The sequence below is a fragment of the Mustela nivalis genome (genome assembly GCF_964662115.1).
Source record: "Mustela nivalis genome assembly, chromosome: 6".
NCBI classification, from domain to species: Eukaryota; Metazoa; Chordata; class Mammalia; order Carnivora; family Mustelidae; genus Mustela; species Mustela nivalis.
Genome location: NC_139025.1, coordinates 1007452 through 1028947, shown reverse-complemented (window position 1 = coordinate 1028947; position 21496 = coordinate 1007452). Strand labels below are relative to the sequence as shown.

At 40.0% G+C, this 21496-nt stretch overlaps 1 gene segment (V, D, J or C); it reads right to left on the bottom strand.

The window, feature by feature from the left end:
* Window positions 1-20659, bottom strand: part of LOC309867983 (immunoglobulin alpha-2 heavy chain-like) — a 601568-nt gene extending 580909 nt beyond the window's left edge. Inside the window, exon 1 of the C gene segment in view lies at window positions 20541-20659.
* Window positions 20660-21496: the final 837 nt, after the last annotated feature.

Here is a 21496-nt window from a genome sequence, read left to right as displayed (position 1 = left end):
GGTAATCAGCTCACTTTGGGGTACCGGCTGAAAAGGCGCCGCCTCCTACTCCCCCGCCATCTTGTCCCCCTATCCCTGCAATTCTTGTCCTTGAGGAGCACCCCTCACTACTTGCTCATAGCCCTGGGCTCACTGCCAGGAGATTCATTCCTCTCTAAGTCTCCTAGGGAGTGAGGTTATGTAGGTGGAAATCATATATCAGCCATTAATGCAAAATAATATAATAATTGCACAATATTTAATTGAATTGCTTATTCAAAGAGCAATTGAACTGTAAGACAACCGGATCAGCACAGAGAGAAATAAATTAGTATATTCTGAAATAAAACACTGGATTTCAACTTTGAGCTTCAGCATATACAGAAGAAGAAATTTATCACACCCTCTTGGCTACAAGAAAATGTGGGACACAGTAGTTAGGATGGTGGAGAAGGCGTCGCTAGGCTTGGATTTCTGGAACACAGGTAGGTAGTTATCAAGTCATTCTGAGCAGCCAAGAAGTCAATCAGAGGTCTGAGAGAACAAAACCTGCAGGTCTTCAAATAGAAAATCGATCTCCTTTTGTTATGTAGAGGTTCAGAGAGTTGTCTTGGGACAGATAGAGCTGTGGTGATGACATCAGGGATGGAGCCTGCTTTTTGAAGCTACCACAATATATTGTAGCAGCAGAGCACAAAATCTGAACTTTTAGAAGTGTTCTACTGTGAGGATGTGGCTGGCATAAAGGTGCTGAAGTGGCAAAGTGGGGCAGAATTCTAGTGTCTGAGGTCTGCTGAGTCACAAGAAGGATGTGTGGCACCATTGTGATACACAGATGCTAGGCACAGAGCCTGGAAACTGGTTGAACAGTGAGTAAGTGCGGGCTTTCTTGTCTGATTTGCCATAAACAGTGAACCACAATATGGTCATGTGATCTCTTTCCTGAGACCTGTGGGCAAATGGAAAAAGGTATGAATGAGACTCTCCCCTGGAGGAATAGCATGGGTCCACACCATAGGAGTCCCTAATTTTGAAGTTTTGAAACTCAATCATGTGCCTGGGGTGCAACAGCTCAGACACAGGTAGGGTGAACATGGGTTTCAGATGGAAACATTGGAGAGCAAGAGGTTGATTGCTCTTCTGTGAGGGCTCACTGAAGAGTGGGGTGTATGTGAAATTTCAACCTCTGCCTAGCTGATGCCATATTCAACCTACCCATCAGTGCCATCAGGAAGCAAAACGGTGGCACCTAGTGGAGGGCAGACCTGCTTACCAAGCCATGTCCCCTGCTTCCAAGAGTTGCATTTCCCTGAGAGCAGAACCCCTGAGAATAGTTATAGCAGGTAGCTCCCCAGAAAATCCACAGGACAATTCCATCTCATCAAGTTTAACTATCATAAAATGTGGCACACTTCCAGTTCCTGGGGAAGTGGGATTAGCTTTCTTTTTTTGATTTTTAAAGTTTTTTTTTTTTTTTTTTTTACTTTTGATTTATTTTCTGATTCATTTTTATTTATTTTATATATTATTTTCTCCTTACATCTTTTTCGGTTTAATTTTTATAAATACACATACTTATTTTTTCTATTTTTATTTTTTCATTATATATATTTTATTTATTTGTGATCTCTATTTTATTTAAGAAGTATTCATTATGATAAATCCTCAATTTATATGTCTTAATTCTCCCCTCATCTTTTTTTTTTTAATTTTTTATTTTTTATAAACATATATTTTTATCCACAGGGGTACAGGTCTGTGAATCACCAGGTTTACACACTTCACAGCACTCACCAAAGCACATACCCTCCCCAATGTCCATAATCCCACCCCTTTCTCCCAAACCCCCTCCCCCCAGCAACCCTCAGTTTGTTTTGTGAGATTAAGAGTCACTTATTTTTCAGAAAAAAAAAAACCTTTTTCTTGTGGTTGAGCTCCAGTTTCAAGGCATTGTGGTCTGAGAATATGCAGGGAATATTCTCAGTCTTTTGGGATCAGTTGAGCACTGATATGTGACACAGTATGTGGTGTATTCTGGAGAAAGTTACATGTGCAGATGAGAAGAATGAGTATTCTGTTGTTTCAGGGTGGAAAGTTCTGTATATATCTATGAGGTCGATCTGGTCCAATGTGTCGTTCAATGCTCTTGTATCTTATTGATTTTCTGCTTGGATGATCTGTCTATTACTGAGAGTGATATATATGGACCACATCTTCTTAGCCATTCATCTGTTGAAGGGCATCTTGTCTCTTTCCACAGTTTTGTTATTGTGAACAAATCCTGCTATGAACATTAGAATTCATTAGCCCTTCTTTTTCACTACATCTGTATCTTTGGGGTAAATATCCAGTAGTGCAATTGCTGCATCATGGGGTTACTCTATTTTTTTTATATTTATGTTTTTATTTATTTCTTTTGTTATTGTTCTTGTTTTTATTTTTTTAACTTTTTAATTTCTTTTCATCATAATAGTATTCATTGTTTTTGCACCACACCCAGAGGTCCATGAAATCCATGCCCTCTCTAATACCCACCACCTGGTCTTTATTTATTTATTTATTTATTTAATTATTTATTTTTAGATTTTTTATTTTTTATAAACACATATTTTTATCCCCAGGGGTACAGGTCTGTGAATCACCAGGTTTACACACTTCACAGCACTCACCCAAGCACATACCCTCCCCAATGTCCATAATCCCACCCCCTTCTCCCAAACCCCCTCCCCCCAGCAACCCTCAATTTGTTTTGTGAGATTAAGAGTCACTTATGGTTTGTCTCCCTCCCAATCCCATCTTGTTTCATTTCTTCTTCTCCTACCCACTTAAGCCCTCATGTTGCATCACCACCTCCTCATATCAGGGAGATCATATGATAGTTGTCTTTCTCTGCTTGACTTATTTCGCTAAGCATGATACGCTCTAGTTCCATCCATGTTGTCGCAAATGGCAAGATTTCATTTCTTTTGATGGCTGCATAGTATTCCATTGTGTATATATACGCCATCTTCTTGATCCATTCATCTGTTGATGGACATCTAGGTTCTTTCCATAGTTTGGCTATTGTGGACATTGCTGCTATAAACATTTGGGTGCACGTGCCCATTTGGATCACTACGTTTGTACCTTTAGGGTAAATACCCAATAGTGCAATTGCTGGGTCATAGGGCAGTACTATTTTCAACAGTTTGAGGAACCTCCATGCTGTTTTCCAGAGTGGCTGCACCAGCTTGCATTCCCACCAACAGTGGAGGAGGGTTCCCCTTTCTCCGCATCCTCGCCAGCATCTGTCATTTCCTGACTTGCTGATTTTAACCATTCGGACTGGTGTCAGGTGATATCTCATTGTGGTTTTGATTTGTATTTCCCTGATGCCGAGTGATATGGAGCACTTTTTCATGTGTCTGTTGGCCATCTGGATGTCTTCTTTGCAGAAATGTCTGTTCATTTCCTCTGCCCATTTCTTGATTGGATTATTTGTTCTTTAGGTGTTGAGTTTGCTAAGTTCTTTATAGATTCTGGACACTAGTCCTTTATCTGATATGTCGTTTGCAAATATCTTCTCCCATTCTGTCAGTTGTCTTTTGATTTTGTTAACTGTTTCCTTTGCTGTGCAAAATCTTTTGATCTTGATGAAATCCCAATAGTTCATTTTTGCCCTTGCTTCCCTTGCCTTTTGTGTTGTTCCTAGGGAGATGTTGCTGCGGCTGAGGTCAAAGAGGTTGCTGCCTGTGTTCTCCTCAAGGATTTTGATGGATTCCTTTCGCACATTGAGGTCCCTCATCCATTTTGAGTCTATTTTTGTGTGTGGTGTAAGGAAATGGTCCAATTTCATTTTTCTGCATGTGGCTGTCCAATCTTCCCAGCACCATTTATTGAAGAGGCTGTCTTTTTCCCATTGAACATTCTTTCCTGCTTTGTCTAAGATGAGTTGACCATAGAGTTGAGGGTCTATTTCTGGGCTCTCTAATTCTGTTCCATTGATCTATGTGTCTGTTTTTGTGCCAGTACCATGCTGTCTTGATGATGACAGCTTTGTAATAGAGCTTGAAGTCCGGAATTGTGATGCCACGAACGTTGGCTTTCTTTTTCAATACCCCTTTGGCTATTCGAGGGCTTTTCTGGTTCCATATAAATTTTAGCATTATTTGTTCCATTTCTTTGAAAAAGATGGATGGCACTTTGATAGGAATTGCATTAAATGTGTAGATTGCTTTAGGTAGCATAGACATTTTCACAATATTTATTTTTCAAATCCAGGAGCATTGAACATTTTTCCATTTCTTTGTGTCTTCCTCAATTTCTTTCATGAGTACTTTATAGTTTTCTGAGTATAGATTCTGCGCCTCTTTGTTTAGGTTTATTCCTAAGTATCTTATGGTTTTGGGTGCAATTGTAAATGGGATTGACTCCTTAATTTCTCTTTCTTCTGTCTTGCTGTTGGTGTAGAGAAATGCAACTGATTTCTGTGCATTGATTTTATATCCTGACACTTTACTGAATTCCTATAGAAGTTCTAGCAGTTTTGGAGTGGAGTCTTTTGGGTTTTCCACATATAGTATCATATCCTCTGCAAAGAGTGATAATTTGACTTCTTCTTTGCCGATTTGGATGCCGTTAATTTCCTTTTGTTGTCTGATTGCTGAGGCTAGGACCTCTAGTACTATGTTGAATAGCATTGGTGATAATGGACATCCCTACCGTGTTCCTGACCTTAGGAAAAAAAAAAGAGAGCTATAGACCAATATCCTTGATGAACACAGATGCGAAAATACTCACCAAAATACTAGCCAATAGGGGGGAGGAGTCAAGATGGCGGAGAAGTAGCAGGCTGAGACTGCGTCAGCTAGCTGGAGATCAGCTAGATAGCTTATCTAAAGATTGCAAACACCTAAAAATCCATCGGCAGATCGAAGACAAGAAGAACAGCAATTCTGGAAACAGAAAAATAACCACTTTCTGAAAGGTAGGACCGGTGGAGAAGTGAATCCAAAGCGACGGGAAGACAGACCCCGGGGGGAGGGGCCGGCGCCCGGCAAGCGGCAGAGCAAAGGCGCACAAAATCAGGACTTTTAAAAGTCTGTTCCGCTGAGGGACATCGCTCCAAAGGCTAAACCAGAGCGAAGCCCACGCGGGGTCAGCGTGGCCTCAGGTCCCGCAGGGTCACAGAAGGATTGGGTGTGTCTGAGAGTCGCAGAGCTTGTGGGTATCGGAATGGGAAAGCTGGCTATAGAGACAGAGCTGACAGTAAACTCACAGCTCGGGGTTACCTTGAACCGGTCACAGGCTCAGTGAGCTCGGAGCGCAGCCGGAGGTCGGGCAACGGGAGTGATTGGGTGCTGTTCTCTGAGGGCGCACTGAGGAGTGTGGCCCTGGGCTCTCGGCTCCTCTGTGCCAGAGACCAGGAGGCCGCCATTTGTATACCCGCCCTCTGGAACTCTACGGAAAGCGCTCAGGGAACAAAAGCTCCTGAAAGCAAACCCCAGCGGATTACTCACCCCGGCCCCGGGTAAGGGCGGTGTATTTCCACCTGGGGCAAAGACACTTGAGAATCACTACAACAGGCCCCTCCCCCAGAAGATCAACAAGAAATCCAGCCGAGACCAACTTCACCTACCAAGGAGTGCAGCTTCAATACCAAGGAGAGCAGCAGAATTCCAGAGGAGGAGAAAGCCAAGAACGGAACTCATAGCTTTTTCCCTGTGATTTTTCTTTATTCTTGCAGTTAATTTAATTTTTTTCTTTTTCATTCTTTGTTGTTTTTTTTCTCACCTTCGGGTAAATTTTTTTTTTTTTAACTGTTACCTTTTTCTTTTTTAACGATTTTTTACTAGTTTTTCTAATATATATATATTTTTCTTTTTTACATTTTTCTTAGGTGTTGTCTTTTTTTAAATTCTTTTCTTTTCTTTTTTTTTCTTTCTTCCTTTTTGAACCTCTTTTTATCCCCTTTCTCCCCCATCACGATTTTGGATCTCTTCTAATTTGGTTAAAGCATATTTTCCAGGGGTTGTTGCCAACCTTTTAGTATTTTACTTGCCTCTTCATATACCCTTATCTGGACAAAATGACAAGACGGAAAAATTCAACACAAAAAAAAGAACAAGATGCAGTACCAAAGGCTAGGGACCTAATCAATACAGACATTGATAATATGTCAGATCTAGAGTTCAGAATGACAATTCTCAAGGTCCTAGCCGGGCTTGAAAAAGGCATGGAAGATATGAGAGAAACCCTCTCGAGAGATATAAAAGCCCTTTCTGGAGAAATAAAAGAACTAAAATCTAACCAAGTTGAAATAAAAAAAGCTATTAATGAGGTTCAATAAAAAATGGAGTCTCTCACTGCTAGGATAAATGAGGCAGAAGAAAGAATTAGCGATATAGAAGACCAAATGACAGAGAATAAAGAAGCTGAGCAAAAGAGGGACAAACAGCTACTGGACCACGAGGGGAGAATTTGAGAGATAAGTGACACCATAAGACGAAACAATATCAGAATAATTGGGATTCCAGAAGAAGAAGAAAGAGAGAGGGGAGCAGAAGGTATACTGGAGAAAATTATTGGGGAGAATTTCCCCAATATGGCAAAGGGAATGAGCATCAAAATTCAGGAGGTTCAGAGAACGCCCCTCAAAATCAATAAGAATAGGCCCACACCCCGTCACCTAATAGTAAAATTTACAAGTCTCAGTGAAAAAGAGAAAATCCAGAAAGCAGCCCTGGAAAAGAAGTCTGTAACATACGATGGTAAAAATATTAGATTGGCAGCTGACTTATCCACAGAGACCTGGCAGGCCAGAAAGAGCTGGCATGATATTTTCAGAGGACTAAATGAGAAAAACATGCAGCCAAGAATACTATATCCAGCTAGGCTATCATTGAAAATAGAAGGAGAGATTAAAAGCTTCCAGGACAAACAAAAACTGAAAGAATTTGCAAGCACCAAACCAGCTCTACAGGAAATATTGAAAGGGGTCCTCTAAGCAAAGAGAGAGCCTACAAGTGGTAGATCAGAAAGGAACAGTCACCTTACAGGCAATACAATGGCACTAAATTCATATCTCTCAATAGTTACCCTGAATGTTAATGGGCTAAATGCCCCTGTCAAAAGACGCAGGGTATCAGGATGGATAAAAAAACAAAACCCATCTATATGTTGCCTCCAAGAAACTTATTTTAAGCCCGAAGACACCTCCAGATTTAAAGTGAGGGGGTGGAAAAGAATTTACCATGCTAATGGACATCAGAAGAAAGCAGGAGTGGCAATCCTTATATCAGATCAATTAGATTTTAAGCCAAAGACTATAATAAGAGATGAGGAAGGACACTATATCATACTCAAAGGTTCTGTCCAACAAGAAGATTTAACAATTTTAAATATCTATGCCCCCAACCTGGGAGCAGCCAACTATATAAACCAATTAATAACAAAATCAAAGAAACACATGAACAATAATACAATAATAGAAGGGGACTTTAACACTCCCCTCACTGAAATGGACAGATCATCCAAGCAAAAGATCAGCAAGGAAATAAAGGCCTTAAACGACACACTGGACCTGATGGACATCACACATATATTCAGAATATTTCATCCCAAAGCAAGAGAAAACACATTCTTCTCTAGTGCACATGGAACATTCTCCAGAATAGATCACATCCTCGGTCCTAAATCAGGACTCAACCGGTATCAAAAGATTGGGATCATTACTTGCATATTTTCAGACCACAATGCTCTAAAGCTAGAACTCAACCACAAAAGGAAGTTTGGAAAGAACCCAAATACATGGAGACTAAACAGCATCCTTCTAAAGAATGAATGGGTCAACCGGGAAATTAAAGAAGAATTGAAAAAAATCATGGAAACAAATGATAATGAAAATACAACGGTTCAAAATCTGTGGGACACAACAAAGGCAGTCCTGAGAGGAAAATATATAGCGGTACAAGCCTTTCTCAAGAAACAAGAAAGGTCTCAGGTACACAACCTAACCCTACACCTAAAGGAGCTAGAGAAAGAACAAGAAAGAAACCCTAAGCCCAGCAGGAGAACAGAAATCATAAAGATCAGAGCAGAAATCAATGAAATAGAAACCAAAAAAACAATAGAACAAATCAATGAAACTAGGAGCTGGTTCTTTGAAAGGATTGATAAAATTGATAAACCCCTGGCCCGACTTATCAAAAAGAAAAGAGAAAGAACCCAAATAAATAAAATCATGAATGAAAGAGGAGAGATCACAACTAACACCAAAGAAATACAAACTATTATAAGAATATACTATGAGCAACTCTACGGCAATAAATTTGACAATCTGGAAGAAATGGATGCATTCCTCGAAACATATAAACTACCACAACTGAACCAGGAAGAAATAGAAAGCCTGAACAGACCCATAACCACTAAGGAGATTGAAACAGTCATTAAAAATCTCCAAACAAACAAAAGCCCAGGGCCAGATGGCTTCCCGGGGGAATTCTACCAAAATTTAAAGAAGAACTATTTCCTATTCTCCTGAAACTGTTCCAAAAAATAGAAATGGAAGGAAAACTTCCAAACTCATTTTATGAGGCCAGCATCACCTTGATCCCAAAACCAGACAAGGATCCCACCAAAAAAGAGAGCTATAGACCAATATCCTTGATGAACACAGATGCGAAAATTCTCACCAAAATACTAGCCAATAGGATTCAACAGTACATTAAAAGGATTATTCACCACGACCAAGTGGGATTTATTCCAGGGCTGCAAGGTTGGTTCAACATCCGCAAATCAGTCAATGTGATACAACACATCAATAAAAGAAAGAACAAGAACCATATGATACTCTCAATAGATGCGGAAAAAGCATTTGACAAAGTACAGCATCCCTTCCTGATCATAACTCTTCAAAGTGGAGGGATAGAGGGCACATACCTCAATATCATCAAACCATATATGAAAAACCCACCGCAAATATCATTCTCAATGGAGAAAAACCGAAAGCTTTTCCGCTAAGGTCAGGAACACGGCAGGGATGTCCATTATCACCACTGCTATTCAACATATTACTAGAGGTCCTAGCCTCAGCAATCAGACAACAAAAGGAAATTAAAGGCATCCAAATTGGCAAAGAAGAAGTCAAATTATCACTCTTCACAGATGATATGATACTTTATGTGGAAAAGCCAAAAGACTCCACTCCAAAACTGCTAGAACTTATACAGGAATTCAGTAAAGTGTCAGGATATAAAATCAATGCACAGAAATCAGTTGCATTTCTCTACACCAACAGCAAGACAGAAGAAAGATAAATTAAGGAGTCAATCCCATTTACAATTGCATCCAAAACCATAAGATACGTAGGAATACACCTAACCAAAGCGACACAGAATCTATACTCAGAAAACTATAAAGTACTCATGAAAGAAATTGAGGAAGACACAAAGAAATGGAAAAATGTTCCATGCTCCTGGATTTGAAGAATAAATATTGTGAAAATGTCTATTTTACCTAAAGCAATCTACACATTTAACGGAATTCCTATCAAAGTACCATCCATCTTTTTCAAGAAATGGAACAAATAATTCTAAAATTTATTTGGAACCAGAAAAGACCTCGAGTAGCCAAAGGGATATTGAAAAAGAAAGCCAACGTTGGTGGCATCACAATTCCGGACTTCAAGCTCTATTACAAAGCTGTCATCATCAAGACAGCATGGTACTGGCACAAAAACAGACACATAGATCAATGGAACAGAATAGAGAGCCCATAAATAGACCCTCAACTCTACAGTCAACTAATCTTTGACAAAGCAGGAAAGAATGTCCAATGGAAAAAAAAAAGACAGCCTCTTAAATAAATGGTGCTTGGAAAATTGGACAGCCACATGCAGAAAAAATGAAATTGGACCATTTCCTTACACCACACACGAAAATAGACTCAAAATCGATGAAGGAACTCAATGTGCGAAAGGAATCCATCAAAATCCTGGAGGAGAACACAGGCAGCAACCTCTTTGACCTCTGCCGCAGCAACATCTTCCTTGCAACAACGCAAAAGGCAAGGGAAGCAAGGGAAAAAATGAACTATTGGGACTTCATCAGGATCAAAAGCTTTTGCACAGCAAAGGAAACAGTTAACAAAATCAAAAGACAACTGACAGAATGGGAGAAGATATTTGCAAACGACATATCAGATAAAGGACTAGTGTCCAGAATCTATAAAGAACTTAGCAAACTCAACACCCAGAGAACAAATAATCCAATCAAGAAATGGGCAGAGGACATGAGCAGATATTTCTGCAAAGAAGACATCCAGATGGCCAACAGACACATGAAAAAGTGCTCCATATCACTCGGCATCAGGGAAATACAAATCAAAACCACAATGAGATATCACCTCACACCAGTCCGAATGGTTAAAATCAGCAAGTCAGGAAATGACAGATGCTGGCGAGGATGCGGAGAAAGGGGAACCCTCCTCCACTGTTGGTGGGAATGCAAGCTGGTGCAGCCACTCTGGAAAACAGCATGGAGGTTCCTCAAACTGTTGAAAATAGTACTGCCCTATGACCCAGCAATTGCACTATTGGGTATTTACCCTAAAGATACAAACGTAGTGATCCAAAGGGGCACATGCACCCGAATGTTTATAGCAGCAATGTCCACAATAACCAAACTATGGAAAGAACCTAGATGTCCATCAACAGATGAATGGATCAAGAAGATGGGGTATATATACACAATGGAATACTATGCAGCCATCAAAAGAAATGAAATCTTGCCATTTACGACAACATGGATGGAACTAGAGCGTATCATGCTTAGCGAAATAAGTCAAGCAGAGAAAGACAACTATCATATGATCTCTGTGATATGAGGAAGTGGTGATGCAACATGGGGGCTTAAGTGTGTAGGAGAAGAATCAATGAAACAAGATGGGATTGGGATGGAGACAAACCATATGTGACTCTTAATCTCACAAAACAAACTGAGGGTTTCTGGGAGGAGGGGGTTTGGGAGAAGGGGGTGGGATTATGGACATTGGGGAGGGTATGTGCTTGGGTGAGTGCTGTGAAGTGTGTAAACCTGGTGATTCACAGACCTGTACCCCTGGGGATAAAAATATATGTTTATAAAAAATAAAAAATTAATAAAAAATATACTAACTAGGAGGAGGAATGCCCAACAGAGGAAAAATTCAGACTGTGCCCTCATCATCAGAGCTATTCGATATAGACATCAACAGTATGTCGGAAAGGGAATTCAGGCTTACAATTTTCCAGGCAATGGCTAGGTTAGAGAAAACCATTAATGACAACATGGAATAGATTAGGGTAGAAGTGAAAGCCACAATGGTTGATGTTAACAATGCCCTCAATGAGTTCTAATCTAATCTAAATTCTCTAACAGCTAGAGTAACTGAGGTGGATGAAAGACTTAGTGACCTAGAGGACAAACTGATAGAGAAAAAAGATCAGGAGGAGACCTGGAACAAAAAGTTTAGAAGCCATGAAAACAGAATTAAGGGAAATAAATGATGCCATAAAATGTTCCAATGTCAGAATTATTTGAATCCCTGAGGGGGACTAGAAAGAAAGAAGACTAGAGGATATAGTTGAATAAATTCTCCATGAAAATTTTCCCACTCTGGTGAATGGAACCTGGATTCGTGTCACAGAGGAGAAAGGTTTGCCCCCAAGATCACAGAATCTAGAAATACCTCAAGACACCTGATTGTGAAAGTGAGAAATTATAATTTTAGACAGAAGCTCTTGAAAGCAGCCAGGGGAAAGAGATTCCTTATGTACAGAGGAATGTCCATAAGAATAACTTCAGAGCTTTACATAGAAACATGGCAAGCAAGAAAGGGCTGCCAAGATGTATTCAGGGCACTAAATGAACAGAGCATGCAGCCAAGAATACTTTATCCATCAAGGCTGACATTCAAAATGGATGGAGAGACAAAGAGCTTCCAAGACCGGCAATGTTTAAAAGAGTATGTGACCACCAAGCCAGTACTACAAGAAATATTAAGAAGGGTTCTATAAAAGAAGAAAGAACCCAAGAGTGTTATAGAGCAGGAGCTTATGCAGACAATCTATAGAAAAAAGGACTTCATGGGCAACACAATGCCAATAAAAATATATCTCTCAATAATCACTCTCAACGTGAATGGCCTAAATGTTTCAATGAAATGGAACAGTGTTGTAGACTGGATAAAAAGGCAGGACCTTTCCATATGTTGTCTACAAGAGACCCATTTTGAACTTATGGATGCATCTAGACTGAAAGTGAAGGTATAGAGAAACATCTTTCATGCCAGTGGGCCTCAAATGAAGGCTGAGTAGCAATTCTCATATCAGATAAATTAAATTTTAAATGAAAGACTGTAGTCAAAGATATAGAAGGAAACTACATCATTCTTTTTTTTAATTAATTTTTAAATTTATTTTCAGCATAACAGTATTCATTATTTTTGCACCACCCCCAGTGCTCCATGCAATCCATGCCCTCTCCAATACCCACCACCAGGTACCCCAACCTCCCACGCCCCACCCCTTCAAAACCTTCAGATTGTTTTTCTGAGTCCATAGTCTCTCATGGTTCACCTCCCCTTCCAATTTCCCCAAAAGGGAAGGGTCTCCTCTCTAACTCCCCATGTCCTCCATGCTATTTGTTATGCTCCATAAATAAGTGAAACCATATGATAATTGCCTCTCACTGCTTGACTTATTTCACTCAGCATAATCTCTTCCAGTCCCGCCCATGTTGCTACACAGGTTGGGTATTAGTCCTTTCAGATGGAGGCATAGTACTCCATAGTGTATATGGACCACATTTTGCTTATCCATTTGTCTGTTGAAGGGCATCTTGGTTCTTTCCACAGTTTGGCGACCGTGGCCATTGCTGCTATAAACATTGGGGTACAGATGACCCTTCTTTTCATGACGTCTGTATCTTTTTGGTAAATACCCAGGAGTGCAATGGCAGGGTCATAGGGAAGTTCTATTTTTAATTTCTTTAGGAATCTCCACACTGTTCTCCAAAGAGGTTGCACCAACTTGCATTCCCACCAACAGTGGAAGACGGTTCCCCTTTCTCCACATCCTCTCCAACACATGTTGTTTACTGTCTTACTAATTTTGGCCATTATAACTGGTGTAAGGTGACATCTCAAAGACACATAAAGATGGAAGACCATTCCATGCTCTTGGATCGGAAGAATAAACATTGTTAAAATGTCTATACTGCTTAGAGCAATGTATACTTTTAATGCCATTCCGATTAAAATTCCACCGGTATTCTTCAAAAGGCTGGAGCAAATAATCCTAAAATTTGTATGGAATCAGAAGAGACCCCGAATCACTTAGGAAATGTTGAAAAAAAATAAAATGGGGGGCATCACGTTACCTGAGTTCAAGCTTTACTACAAAGCTGTGATCACCAAGACAGCATGGTACTGGCATAAAAACAGACACATAGACCAGTGGTACAGAATAGACAGCCCAGATTTGTACCCTCAACTCTATGGTCAAATATTTTTGACAAAACAGGAAAAAATATGCAGTGGAAAAAAGATATCTTCAATAAATGGTGCTGGGAAAACTGGGCAGCTGTATGGAGAAGAATGAAACTCGACCATTCTCTTACACCGTACACAAAGATAAACTCAAAATGCATAAAAGACCTCAACGTGAGACAGGAATCCATCAGAATACTTGAGGAGAACATAGGCAGTAATCTCTTCGATATCAGCCACAGGAACTTCTTTCAAGATATGTCTCCAAAGGCAAACGAAACAAAAGTGAAGATGAACTTTTGGGACTTCATCAAAATCAAAAGCTTCTGCACAGCAAAGGAAACAGTCAAGAAAACAAAGAGGCAACCCGTGGAATGGGAGAAGATACTTGCAAATGACAGTACAGACAAAAGGTTGATATCCAGGATCTATAATGAATTCCTCAAACTCAACACACACAAAACAGACAATTATATAAAAAACTGGGCAGAAGATATAGACAGACACTTCTCCAATCAAGACATACTAATGGCTATCAGACACATGAAAAAAAATGTTCATCATCACTAGCCATCAGGGAGATTCAAATTCCTGATTCAATTTGGGGAGTTTATAGTTTTCCAGGAATGCATCCATTTCATCTAAGTTGCTAAGCTTACTGGCATATAACTGTTGATAATAACTTCTGATGATTGTTTCTACTTCCTTGGTGTTGGTTGTGATCTCTCCCTTTTCATTCATAATTTTATGAATTTGGGCTTTCTCTGTTTTCTTTTGGATTTGTGTAGCCAATGGTTTACCGATCTTATTGATTTTTTCAAAAAACCAGCTTCTAGTTTCATTGATACTTTCTACTGTATCTCTGGTTTCTACCTCATTGATCTCAGTTCTTATCTTGATTATTTACTTTCTTATGTGTGGAGTTGTTTTGATTTGTTGTTGATTCTCCAGTTCTTTAAGGTGTAGAGACAGCTGTTGTGTTCTGGATTTTTCAATTTTTTTGAGGGAGACTTGGATGGCTATGTATTTCCCCGTTAGGACTGCCTTTGCTGTATCCCATAGGCTTTGGACCAAAGTGTCTTCATTCTCATTGGTTTTCATGAATTGTTTCAGTTTTCCTTTGATCTCCTGGTGGATCCAAGCATTCCTAAGCATGGTGGTCCTTAGCTTCCAGGTATTTTAAATCCTTTGGAACTTTTCCTTGTGATTGAGCACCAGTTTCAAAGCATTGAGATCTGAGAATGTGCAGCGAATAATCTCAGTCTTTTGGTATCCATTGAGTCCTGGTTTGTGACCCAGTATGTGGTCTCTTCTGGAGAAGGTTCCATGTGCACTTGAGAAGAATGAATATTCTGTTGTTTTAGGGTGGAATGTCCTATATATATCTATGAGGTCCATCTGTTCCAATGTGTCATTCAATGCTCTTGTTTCTTTATTGATTTTCTGTTTCGATGATCTGTCTATTTCTGAGAGAGGCATATTACGATCTCTTACTATTAGTGTATTCATATCAATATGACTCTTTTTCTTGATTAACAGTTGTCTTATGTAATTGGCTGCTCCCATATTGGGGGCATACATATTTATAACTGTTCGATCATCTTGGTGGATAGTCCCTTTAAGAACTATGTAGTATCCAGAATCTATAAAGAACTTAGCAAACTCAACACCCAAAGAACAAATAATCCAATCAAGAAATGGGCAGAGGACATGAACAGACATTTCTGCAAAGAAGACATCCAGATGGCCAACAGACACATGAAAAAGTGCTCCATATCACTCGGCATCAGGGAAATACAAATCAAAACCACAATGAGATATCACCTCACACCAGTCAGAATGGCTAAAATCAGCAAGTCAGGAAATGACAGATGCTGGCGAGGATGAAGAGAAAGGGGAACCCTCCTCCACTGTTGGTGGGAATGCAAGCTGGTGCAGCCACTCTGGAAAACAGCATGGAGGTTCCTCAAAATGTTGAAAATAGAACTGCCCTATGACCCAGCAATTGCACTATTGGGTATTTACCCTAAAGATGCAAACGTCGTGATCCGAAGGGGCACATGCACCCGAATGTTTATAGCAGCAATGTCCACAATAGCCAAACTATGGAAAGAACCTAGATGTCCATCAACAGATGAATGGATCAAGAAGATGGGGTATATATACACAATGGAATACTATGCAGCCATCAAAAGAAATGAAATCTTGCCATTTGCGACAACATGGATGGAACTAGAGCGTATCATGCTTAGCGAAATAAGTCAAGCAGAGAAAGACAACTATCATATGATGTCCCTGATATGAGGAGGTGGTGGTGCAACATGGGGCTTAAGTGGGTAGGAGAAGAATCAATGAAACAAGATGGGATTGGGAGGGAGACAAACCATAAGTGACTCTTAATCTCACAAAACAAACTGAGGGTTGCTGGGGGGAGGGGGTTTGGGAGAAGGGGGTGGGATTATGGACATTGGGGAGGGTATGTGCTTTGGTGAGTGCTGTGAAGTGTGTAAACCTGGTGATTCACAGACATGTACCCAGGGGACAATAATATATGTTTATAAAAAATAAAAAATTAAAAAAAATAGGTAGGGGTGGAATCAAAGGATATGGATCTTCTGTTGGGAGGAACAATAAAGCAGGATTCCAAAGAGTTAAAACAAGAACAAGAACAAGAACAACAACAAATAAATAAATAAATAAATAAATAAAAAGAACTATGTAGTGTCCTTCTGTATCTCTAACTACAGTTTTAGGTTTAAAATCTAATGTATCTGATATGTGAATTGCTACCCCAGCCTTCTTTTGAGGCCCATTGGCATGAAAGATGCTTCTCCATCCCTTTGCTTTCAGTCTTGATGTATCTTTAGGTTCAAAATGGATCTCATGTACACAACATATGGATGGGTCCTATCTTTTTATCCTGTGTCATTTTATTGGCACATTTAGGCCATTCACATTGAGAGTGATTATTGAGAGATAGGTTTTTATTGACATCGTGTTACCTGTGAAGTCATTGTTTCTATAGATTTTCTCCATATATTTCTCTTCAGTGATATTCTTGGGTTTTTCCTCTTTTATAGAACCTCTTGTAATATTTCTTGGAATGCAAACTTGGTGGTCACATACTCTTAAAGCTTGCTGGTCTTGGAAGCTCTTTATCTCTCCATCCATTTGAATGTCAGTCTTGCTGGATAAAGTATTCTTGGCTTCATGTTTTTCTCATTTAGTGTCCTGAATACATCTTGCCAGCACTTTATGGCTTGCCAGTTCTCTGTGGACAGGTCTGATGTTATTCGGATGGGCTTTCCTCTGTATGTAAGAAATCTCTTCGCCTACCTGCTTTCAAGATCTCCTGTCTAAAATTGTGATTCATCCTTTTCAAAGTCAGGTGTCTTGAGGTCTTTCTAGATTCTATGATCTTGTGGGTACCCTTTATGCCTCTAAAACAGGAATGATGCTTCCATTCACCAGATTGGGAAAAGTGTCATGGAGAATCTGTTCAGCTATAACTTATGGTCTTGTTTCTTTCTCCTCCCTCTCAGGGACTCCAATAATTCTGACTTTGCAATATTCCATAGCATCATTTATTTCCCTATTTATTTCTGTTTTTTCCCCCATTTATTTCTGTTTTCATTGCTTCTAAGCTGTTTGTTCCAGTCTTCCTCCTGATTCTTTTTCTCTCTCTGTTGTTCTCAAGATCACTAATTCTATCTTCCGCCTCAATTACCCTATCTTTTAGAGAATTTAGATTAAATTGGAACTCATTGAGAGCATTGTTAACATCATCCCTGGTGGCTGTCACTTCTGCCCTAAGCAATTACATCTTGTCATTAAAGGTTTTCTCTAACCTAGCTATTGCCTGGATAATTGTTAGCCTGGATTTCCTTTCTGACATAATGTCTATGTCCATATCCAATAGCTCTGAGAGAGAGGGCCCAGTCTCTAAATTTTTCTTCTGTTGGGCATTCCTCCTTTTAGTCATTTTTGTGAGATGGCTGAATGGATGTGTTGCTGACTGTATCAACCATGGTGCAGGCAAGGTGCATTCTGGAATGCTTCTGAGTGATAGGGCGTCCCCAGCAATAAGAAAGAAAAAGGAAAATAAAGAGAAAGAGAGAGCCAGAAAAAAAAGAAGAATAAAGAAAAGAGAAGACCCAAACCAAATGGGACCTAAAGGTAAGATTTATAAAGTATACAAACAGAAACAGACAAAAAGATGGGCAAATGTAAATGAGAAGAGAAGAAAAATGAAAATAAGTACTGAGCTAAAATGATTCCCAAGTATAAGATTATATACTACTAGGACAAAAACAAATACACAGAAACACTGACAGAAGAAAAATTTGGGAGAGTTGTTATAAATTCTCAGTGTGGGCAAAGATGGTTATTTTGATTCTTCCTGGATGTACGTTGCTATCTTTGTTAAAGGACTCAACTTTCCTGAGATAAAGGGGGGATAAAACTGGTTTACATATAGGGGTAACATTGTTTGGGGGGAAGGGGATTACCTTATCTCTATATGGCTTATCTCTATATTAATATTAAAAAAATAATAAAATAAATAAAAAGTAAAAAAAAATAGAAAAGCAAAAGAAAAATATAGGTATATGAACCAAAGAATTTCAGGTTAAAAGGCTATTATGAGCTTCCCTATAATGCTGCATAACAAATAGCAAGGAGAGTTAGGAGAAGGGAGTTGAGGAAACTTGGAAGGGGAGATAACATGAGGGACTATGGACTCTGAAAAATAATCTGAGGGGTTTGAAGGGGCAGGGAAGTAGGAGGTTGGGGGAACCAGGTGGTGGGTATTGGAGAGGGCACGGATTGCATGTAGCACTGTGTGTGGTGCAAAAACAATGAATACTGTTACACTGAAAATAAATTAAAAACTAAAAAAAAAAAAAAAATGGGCAGAAGCTGTGAAGAGACACTTCTCCATAGGAGATATATGAATAGTCAAATGGCCCATGAGAAAGTGTTCATTCTCATTCATTAGCCATCAGGGAAATTCATATCAAAACCACACTGAGATACCACCTTTCATCAGTTAGAATGGCAGAAATGGAAAGGCATAAACAGTGAATCTCAAAACACTGAAAAAATAAAATTAAATTAAAAACAAATAAGTGACAAGGCAAGAAACAACAATGTTGGAGAGATTGTAGTGAAAGGGTTACCCTCTTTCACTGTTGGTGGGCATGCAAGTTGGTGCAGCCTCTTTGGAAAACAGTGTGGAATTTCCTTAAGAAATTAAAAATAGAGCTACCATATGAACCTCCAATAGCACTATTGAATATTTACCCCAAAGATACAGATTTAGTGAAAAGAAGGGCCCTCTGTACCCCAATGTTTATAGCAACAATGGCCACAGTCAACAAACTGTGGAAAGATGCCCTTCAATGGACGAATGGATAAGGAAGATGTGGTCCATATACACTATGGAGTATTATGCCTCCCTCAGAAAGGATGAATACCCAACTTTTGTATCAACATGGATGTGACTGGAAGAGATTATGCTGAGTGAAATAAGTCAAGCAGAGAGAGTCAATTATCAGATGGTTTCACTTACTTAGGGAGCATAAGGAATAACATGGAGGACAGTGGTTGAAAGCGAGGAGAAGGGAGTTGGGGGAATATGCAGGGGAGACGAACCATGAGAGGCTGAAGAACAATCTGAGGGTTTTGAAGGGGCAGGAGGTGGGAGGTTGGAGGAGCCTGGTGGTGGGTATTATGGAGGGCACAGATTGTATGGACCACTGGGTGCGGTGCATAAACAATGAATCTTGGAACAGTGAAAAAATAAAATTTAAAAATGTTTTATATTCGTGTGTGCGTGTGTGTGTGTGTGTGTGTAATCAGACTCTGTATGCACACAAAATCCTAGTTCTGGTTTCCTCCTCTTTCCCACATTGTGATTAATATTGATACTGTGAGTATTGTTCAAAATAGAGACAGTACCATGGCTCTTAATTCTCTTGCTTTGGATTTTTTTTTTAAGATTTTATTTATTTATTTGACAGACAGAGATCACAAGTAGGCAGAGTAAGAGGAGGAAGCAGACTCCCTGCTGAGCAGAGAGCCCAATGCGGGCCTCAATCCCAGGACCCTGGGACCATGACCTGAGCTGAAGGCAGAGGCTTAACTCACTGAGCCACCAGGCCCCCCTCTTGCTTTGGATTATTGATGCCTCTGTAGGCTTACATCCAGCAGGCCCTTTACTGCTTCTAACAAGCTTGGACATTGTGCTGGGTGGTCCTCTGATTAAGAGAGTGTGTAGCTGGGACTCCTGTAAGGTTCTGATGACACGCATGGAAATATTTATAATTCTTTGGTATTTGGGGACAGAACAAACCAGTGTAAGTGACACTGTCTTTTGTGCATGTTAGTATAGTTGTTGTCTCAAATCTCCAAGTCAGAGACTGAAGAGGAAGCACAGAATCATGTGTCCAGAGAGGCTCCCTTGGGGAAAAAGCTTGCAGGCATGGAGGTCAAAGACCCTGACAGGAAACTTGCTCATATCCTCCAGCTGCACCTGCTCCTGGGGCTTAAGGACAGAACTGGAGAGTGTTGTGCACCCCTGGTGGTCCAGATCCCCTCCTACAGTAAGGATTGTGTCTGGGCTCACACTGATGTCCTCTCACTGTGTCTCCCGCACAATAATACACAGCCGTGTCCTCAGCTCTCAGGCTGTTCATCTGCAGATACAGCGTGTTCTTGCCATTGTCTCTGGAGATGGTGAATCGGCCCTTCACAGAGTCTGCATAGTATGTGTTACTACCAGTATTGCTAATACTTGCCACCCACTGCAGCCCCTTCCCTGGAGCCTGGCGGACCCATCTCATCCAGTAGCTACTGAAGATGAATCCAGAGGCTGCACAGGAAAGTCTCAGGGACCCCCCAGGCTTCACCAGGTCTCCCCCAGACTCCACCAGCTGCACCTCACACTGGACACCTGCAGACACAAGACATCATGGTCAGAAAACTATCACACAGCCATGGTTTCTCTCACTCATATCCAGTCTCACACTCAAGGTCTCTTATTCTCTGAAAATTACCTTTTAAAAGAGCAACAAGGAAAACCCAGCCAAGCACAAGCTCCATGGTGAGTTTTCCTTATCCTGTCCTGATTAGTGAATGGGAACACCTGGAAGTATGGGGGCTGGGGCTCCTCTCCCAGCTGCAGGGTTAGGGTTTGGCTGCTTTAATCAGCAGATCAAAGGCCCTATTTGCATGGCCTCTGGGTATATATTCATCTTGGGGTCTATACAAACAGAGAGGGCAGTCATCAGAGCAAGTGTGATTGCATTTGATTTCGTGATATTAACAGCTTTATGGAAAATAAGATTTTTTATATGATTTTCCAGAGCACAGGCTTAACCTTTTTTTTTTTGACAGCAAATTATATTATATATATATATATGTATATATATATTTTAAAGATTTTATTTATTTATTTGACACAGAGAGAGAGAGAGCAGCAACGCAAGCAGGGGGTAGTGAGAGAGGAAGAAGCAGGCTTCCCACTAAGCAGGGGCCTGATGTGGGGCTCGATCCCAGGATCCTGTGATCATGACCCAAGCTAAAGACAGACGCTTAACGACTGAGCCACCCAGGCGCCCCAGCAAATTATATTATATTTTATTAGTGTTCTCCACTGAGCCTTACATAGTGCCTACTACACAGGAGATTCTAAGAAATTACAGCTATAGTAGTTTTTCAACACTTTTATTTAATCTGGCTTTATTCTACCCATCCTTTCCCTGTTTTATTTTATTTTATATATATATTTTTTGTTTTATTTTATTTTATTTTTTTATAAATTAATTTATTAATTTATTTATTTTCAGAAAAACAGTATTCATTATTTTTTCACCACACCCAGTGCTCCATGCAATCTGGGTGGTGGGTATTATGGAGGGCACGGATTGCAGGCTTAACCTTTGTATGCTACCTTTTTTCACATGCACAGAAATCTTTAGGCGTAGATTTCAGGTGATTCCATTAAGAGATG